This window comes from Bombus impatiens, unplaced genomic scaffold (assembly GCF_000188095.3).
Source record: "Bombus impatiens unplaced genomic scaffold, BIMP_2.2 scf_0726, whole genome shotgun sequence".
Classification (NCBI taxonomy): Eukaryota; Metazoa; Arthropoda; class Insecta; order Hymenoptera; family Apidae; genus Bombus; species Bombus impatiens.
In genome coordinates this window covers 85,112-92,888 of record NT_177145.1, presented here as the reverse complement: position 1 = coordinate 92,888, position 7,777 = coordinate 85,112, and the positions used below count along the sequence as shown (strand labels likewise).

The window sequence follows — 7,777 nt, the reverse complement described above, 5'->3', positions numbered from 1 at the left end:
GCCGCGGCAAAACGCAAGGAATCGAAGCACGTAACGGTGCAACAGCGATACGAAACCCGGGGAACGTTTTATAAGGTGCTGTAAATTAGATTTCTCTTGGTCCCGAGTGTCAAACGTCACTTTAGGTTCGTACTGTTCTTATTTGTTCTTCTCTTTTTCGATCTTCTTCCGTTCGCCAGACGACACAGTGGTGCACGTGTGCCCGTGTAAAGGATACAGTTATGCGTTTCACGGCGAGAGGGAAAGATGGGACCTCGGCAGACGAAGGATCCGTTTTATAACTAGAGATTCATAACGGCACACGACCTCACAATGGACACTAGCTGCCAGGCAACGACGCGACGGGCCCAATGGCTCAGTCCGATCGAGCGATGTCTCTCGCCAACCACCACTTACTTACCGAACCGTTCTACTAACGTCGTGGAAACACCGACACGCGAGGGGATTCAACTATTCTTTTTTAATTTTTCCCTTCGATGGTAATGACATTTTCTAGACAGAAGATTTTGTATTAATCTTTTCAATACGAGCTACGTATCGCTGCATATTGTTAAGAGCCAGTCAACAAGGGGCCACATCAACAATGTGGTATTAATGGTTTTGAATAGCATAGGATCGAGTTACTTTTTCCGTTCTTTTTCTTATTGATATGTTTTACTCTGAAGTTTTTGTATTAATCAATTATCATAGAAGTGAATGTTGCATGGAAGATTTTGAATGCCTAGGGATTGAGTTATTTTCTTCGTCTTTTCTTACTAAAAATTATACATTTTTTTACGCTGAGGGTTTTCCTTTAATCTCCTCAATATGAGTTGCCTTTAATGCTACGTATTGAAGACCGAATAAGGATCAACGTCGAAATGGTTTTCGTCTTTTCTAGGGTTTCAACTAGACTGCCAAGCTTTGTATAAAATCGAAAGCATCGGCGGATAGACGCGGATAGGCGAACACGCGTGTGCGTATCTAAACCTGGTAGCGGGAAACGTGTATTTCAGACCGGTTTCTTGGAAATCGACGCAAAATATACATAAGGATGTTCAATGGATATTGAAAGAATTTAGCGTCGATATACCCTGTTTGAGAATTATTTGGACAATAAAAGGAACTAATAAGAGTTAAAATAATTATGAAAACAGCGTGTGTGCATTAAATATACACACGCGTCATTATTCAGCTAATTGCATAACTGGTTGAGATAACCGGATAATAATAATTAATGGCATCGATAATAATTATTAATGATAATACATACAGATATCTAGTATATTATATATTTGAACAGACGCTACGGAAAGTATTTGTACAACATTGTAAATATTTATTATAGCGTTTACATACTAATTAATTAGATCAAAGTATATTAAATTTAGTAATATTTTCATATGATTACAGACATTTGATCCTATAAAGATAAAATGTAGGATCTCGTAGAAAACGGTTCGTTAGAAAATAAGAGTATTCGTAAATAATATTTGTAATCGCTGTATGTATCGATTGCTAGAGAAATTGCATTATCGATCACAGAAATGGACGAAAACACGTTGTGCAAACACTGAATAGAAGATTCCATTGGATAGAAATAACACGAGGAGCAGTGCCATTTTCTTCGCGTTCACCGACATCGGTAAAAACATCGCGTCGTTGAAATAGAATTTAATTGACGTTAATGAATGATACGCGATACGAAAAAGATATGAAACGTTACACATATACAGGAGGGACGTGAAGATTTCACTTAGAAGCCGAGTCTCGTATTTATTAGTTCCTTCTTAAGGCGAGGAATCGCGAGGACAACGACGAACGCGTTGCGCACTGCTGGTTCGTCACAAAAGTAAAACGACCACTTCCCCTTTCGGAGCTGCAAGTTGTCTTGCAAATCGTCCTGGCGTAAAACGAAGCGTCGGTTCGTCGTTTCACCGCGGGGAAAAAATAATTATCCATGTGGTCGATATCTTTTTGTGGAAAACAGATACGGCCTTCCGTTAGAAACTGCCATGAAACGCGATCGGAGACACACGACAGGGTAGAAAGCACTAGTTTCACGCATCTTAATGGGTTAATAACGATAATCCCTCTATTGGACCATCCTCCTTGATCGACGATATCTTTGAAAAGAAAAAAGAAAAATAGTAACGCCTTCCGCCTGGCGATTCCAGTGGAAAGCATTTCGGCCCCTCGGGTAGAAAGTGGCGTGTTCGTGTGGAAAGAAGCGACGACCAATGGGCGTATCTCGTCTCTTGGTCGAGCATTAATGACTTCAATTTCCTGTGGATACAACGGCTAGCATCAGGACACGAATCATTCACGTCGGGAACGGATTACAGTCTACCAGTTCTAGGAAAACGATGGAAAATCGTTTTCAAGATCGACAGAGGTTTCAGATCGTTCGAGTAGACATCGATACGCTTTATTCTGCTCGGTAGTTCCTTCCATCGGTATTTACATGTATTCGTGTAATTCTTTTATCGACAGTGTTCTATGGGTATTGAAACATGCGTGTGAAAGCAATTTTTCGAAATTCGAAGAATTAATCGACTAGTCGGATGAACATTCTATTGAAATTTCTGGCAGAGTTCGTGTCTGGAAATCGACTTAATTGGCAACCAGCAACCGGTCACGCTACGGATACAATTCATTCAAATGTTATTCAGCTTTTTGAGCGTGACTGGGGCTGGAACGCGAACAACCCACTTAAGGAGCGCTGTATAATATTTGGCCAGCCACGATCTCACGTGGCCAAATCACAATTGTAAATCAAGCCTTAGACAATGCCCAGACACTTTACGGGCCGAGATTTTACCACGAAATTTTACAGAAAACACTCGAACAACGAGCTTGATTCTATTATACTTCTCTCATTTGCGAGATTACAGTTATAAATTACGGTCTAATTTTTAACGCCATCGAATTATTAAACGCGTCTTGTCGGCACGTGAGTGAGATCATTGACATGGTTATTTGCACGCTTTTACTGCGCTTATGATTCATAGCACACGTTAGATTTGTATTGCCAACGAGACACACCCTCGACCAGTTGTCTTCTATTACAGACTTTTATCACGATGTCTTCTATATCTCTGCTCACAGACCGTTGCAAACACTAAACACAATCTTCCCATTTAGAATTTCTTTCGACATTTTTCTTCGAAACGTAACACTGAGGTTGGATATTTGCGTGTCCAGTTCAGGGTTAACGGACTAAAAATATTTAAAAGCAGGCACGGCCGGGCATTTTTGAATGTATAATTTATCGGGACGAGGGCAGCGTTTACGCGGATTCATCGTTGACTCGTTGATATTACCATGGTAAAAATGCAGTTAGCGCACGGTCTCTATGTTTAGACGATCCACGGTCTAGCTTTAGCGGAGTCGTAATTCTTCTCTTGTCTTTGTTGCACGTAGACGAACAACGTATCATTTCCCGTTGCGCAGACTCTCGCTCGTCATGTTTAATGCGATAACAACTAACAATCAGCCGGGTCTACGCACGCGCGTATGAAAATCACCGACGAGGAAAGTGTTACCTTCCCGGTCCAGCTACAATCGTGTCTCAAGTGGCGGAATTTCGTTCGAACCAACTTCCAGTTCAACAAAAAATCAAAGAAAAAAACATACAAGATGTATAAACTGGACAATGCATCGTTAATTATAGACGGGAGAAATTTTGGAAAGCGAGGAACGCCTCTGTTATTTTCAGTTTCACAAGCTGTGACGATAAATTCAGTAGACACGGCCGTGACTGGTCAGACACGCTCGAATCTGGAACGCAAAAATCTTGTCGCGCTTCAGACATCGTTACAAGCAGCGATACCAGCATCGATCGAATATCTCGATCGACATTCGCCAAGGTAATTTCGCTGTTCGTGCGCACTTTCGATTCCATCCGGAATAGATAATCCCCGTTGAAGTTGCTCGAAACTTTTCCTTGGGAAAACAAGAAGAAAATCATGAGAAATAAACACATAGTTGCGCTACTTTTCTTCATAGTTTCCAACGTGATCCCCGAGGAGGTCCGACTTGCTTGCTTATAATCGTCAACTATGTGTTTACGGTCGTCATTTTCAGTTGGCCGAGCGAGTATTTACCGGACGATATTCAAATAATCTCGATCATTGCTCGCTCGAGCGAGTCGAAGCCAATGAGATGACCAGCGAGATCCAATCTCACATTTATTATCCTGAACCGCGGCGGCGGCGGCGGCGGCGGTAGCTTCTCTTCTCTTTCGTTTCCACCCATCGTCCTTTACCTCTGCTTTCTTTTCTCTCGTTTTTTCAATTCTTTGCCTCGTGTCTCGACCACGGTAGCGAGTCGCGGAATACTGTAATCAATACAACCATCCGAGATCCTGGTGCACGCGTCCTGGAACATCCTTCGCGCTCATTCCGTATCGAGGTCATCGAGAGAATTTTTTCCCACCAAGCTCGTCGTCACGCGTGACAGCCTCGCGAAAAGCGGTCATCGGAGGACTCTCGGCAACATATTGTTTGCAATAAACGTTTTATTGAGACATACGGCCGTCCGAGTTTAGAATATCAACATCGGGACATCGAGACGCGATTGTTTCTTAGGAATTTTATGAAATTATAGAGATTAGGTTCCAAAGAAGATCGAAGCGAGAAAGGTATTTAGAATGCCAGTGCGATCGAAGCGCGTTTATATGACGTTTAGGTTCTAAAGGAATTTGGAATTTTGTAGATTAGATTCTAAAGAAATATGGAATTGAGAATGGTATCTGGAATATTTGAAACGCAATTCCTCTGAAATTTTATGGAATTTCAGAGCTTAGATTCTAAAGGAAGGTAGAATTAGGAAAAGACGAACACGCTACCTATTCTTATGAGATAATATTTGCTCGTTTGTGTATTGGACAGACGGGCTGCGAACTTTTAGAAAGTGGAAATTACGGATAGACGCGCAAACCGGTGGTTAAATGCAGCTACCGCGAGATCTAAATTTGCAGATAGCGGGAATTAAAAAATGGCGAACAATTACCAGAGCTGCAATGCGAGCATTATGTTATGACCAGAAAAAATGGCTAGGTTAATCGTAGATTAGCCTTTTATGCCAAAGAGAGTAGTTGCCGGGCTAATTATCATCAGCTAAGGATCTTGTTCTTTTCTTACCGAGCGGCGAACACTTCTACGCGCCATTTTCGTATCCCGGGAGAATGTAACTCCCGTAGTTGTATTTACAGTTTACTTAATTTCAGCAATTACAGTGTTCCAAGTAACGAACGTTTCGTTTCTGTTCCTTGACGGAAAAGTCTCACGTACCCCCGATTCTTCGACTCATATTACGACTTCTTTTTAAAACGGTAATTATTCCCCGTGTTCTTTCCCAGTTTTCACTCGCTATTTTTCGTTCTTTCTTTACAATCGATCCTCTGGTCACAGTCCCGTTAAAAGCGATACAAAAACGCCAGCGGACCGCATCATTCAACGTAGTCACGTTTCATAACCTCGAAGAGTGTTCGAATGCCCCGTGACTAGGATTATATCACGGTTTCAATACCGAAACCGATCTTGAGCGTTTAAACATCGTTCTTCAGACATCGTGACTGCGATAGGAACGGATCCCCGGGTATTTCGACACATCCTTCTTGGTTATTAACGCCACATTAGCATTCAATGGGGTCCATTAATTGACTGCGAATTGCCTCTCACGAAGATTGTCTATAGTCGGAAGAAAAAAAAAAAGAAAATAGAGGAAAGAGGAAGAGGTGTTACGCAACACGGTATACTTATACGTGGTCTGTTTTACGTTAGACAAACTTGCAGAGCACCTTTGAAAATATCCAACAATGTTTTTCCAACAGGGAATTCGTCGGGAATGCGAATTGACTTCTTTCTCGGTCGCTGGAAGATCAGCTATGGAAGATCGACTATACTTCCGGGCGTCGGTTAGCATTCCACCGTCTAGAGGAGAATCGTGGTGCCATACGGAAAAAATTTCTCTGGACTCTCTCGTGTAGTCCGCTAATGGTCGTCAAGATCGACGATCCGAAGTCTCGATCGACGTGATTTTTCCGGAGGATTCGAAGCGGATAAAGGTAACCGCATCGAGTCGTGGCGCCTCTTTTGCCGATCGCGCGCGGCCTCCTCCAGCATTCTCTCTCTTCATCCTTCCTGGCCCGAGATAACCGATACCTCGAGCAAACAGCCGACGGGAAGCATTACGAGTACCGTGATGCTTACAATGTGCTCGGCTCTATGGATTCAACTGTACTTCCCCAGTTCGTGCGACCTTCGTCGTAATAGCCCGAGGAAACACCGTGCGCCGAATGGATTTCATTTCGCCAAGTAATTGCGAGGGAGAACTACTTCTTGTACGGACCACTCCTTTATCTTATTTCTCTCCAGAGAAATATTGACTGATAAAACAAATCAATTACCCACGCGTAAACATTGAAAGAATATAGATGGAATTATTACATTCCCGGATCGTGATTTCCAGGAACTCGTTTAAAATAGAATCGGGCAGCTTTCTGTCTCCAAAGAATATAGACGGAGTTATTACTTTTTTAAATTGTAGTCGACAGGAATTTTTGTTTTAAGTAGAACAGAGGAGCTTTTTGGAATTAAGAAAGATGGTGAATTGAGTAAATTCTGCCGAATGTTCTAATTCTGATCTTTGTGCTCGTAAGAAACTTTGCTCTTTTTATATTTAGGGAACGGAGAAAAATTTCACGATGATTCGAGTATTTAATTAGAGAATAGAATTGAGTACTAACATTGATGCCGATATGTGACTAGAATATTGTTCAAGTAGTAGAACTACTAAGTGAGAGAAAATGAAAGAACTCGGCAAATCAAGGGTGTAAAATTCCTAGAAAAAGGAGAGACAAGAAACGAAGAGAGGCATAATCGAGAACGTATCAGATTGAGTGTTTTATCTGGATGATCGGAGTACAATCGATTCGAAAAGAAACGTATACCATCATAAAGACAGAACTTTACGTAGGGAAGGAAGAAATTCCATGTTCTCGCATATCCCGCTAATGGCCTGCTCGAAGATCAACGACGCTGGATCGACGATCGGTGGATTTTTCGCGGTGCAGATCCACGGCAAAAGCCAACGAGGACACCGACTCGAACGAGTCATGGCGCCTCCTCGAGAATTGCATTACCTATTCACGGGCGGAACGTGCGCTCTCGCATGGTGCACGCGACCATCATCCTCTCGTGTACACGGCGAGCCAGCCATGGCGTTGTGGCCGACGAGTCTTCGCAATAACGGGCCGATCCAGTCGGTGTTCGCAATTTTCGAGGAATTAAAATGCTAGGAATGCCTGCTGGAAGGAACGCTGCGGTGCAAATTGCACCACGGCGACATTTTAAGCGGTCGGACAATTACCAGGAACGTTTCCTTCCCCGGACAGTTTATTTTATCGACGTTGCTGAAACGAGAGGAAAAAGTCTGACAAAGTGCAGAGTCTCTCTAACGAAGGGTCATTATAAATCAGGCTGCATCATCGGTTAAATCAATCGCGTTTTACTGTTACGCGCGAAAGAAACACTCGCACATCGGCGATGATTCGATTGTTGCAACTGTTCCACGTCGCCGACCCGATTTCCAAGCCTGCGTTCCAGAAACACGTTCGCCTCATCAGGGACACACCGCTGGCTCGCTAAAGTAGAATCGGTTGATATCACCGGTGAACTTGGCCCTGTTCGAGCTACGTGCCATTGAACCTCTCTGTGTGCACCATGGCGAATCGTCTCGCAATTTCGTGTCGCCATGATTCGCTACTTTCTCCAATTTTCTTACGTCGCCGCGC

General features: G+C 42.9%; 1 protein-coding gene across 1 annotated transcript in view; it reads left to right on the top strand.

The window, feature by feature from the left end:
- LOC100740960 overlaps window positions 1–7,777 on the top strand; it is a 39,041-nt gene that overhangs the window by 7,020 nt on the left and 24,244 nt on the right. The gene's annotated exons all lie outside the window — the stretch shown is intronic.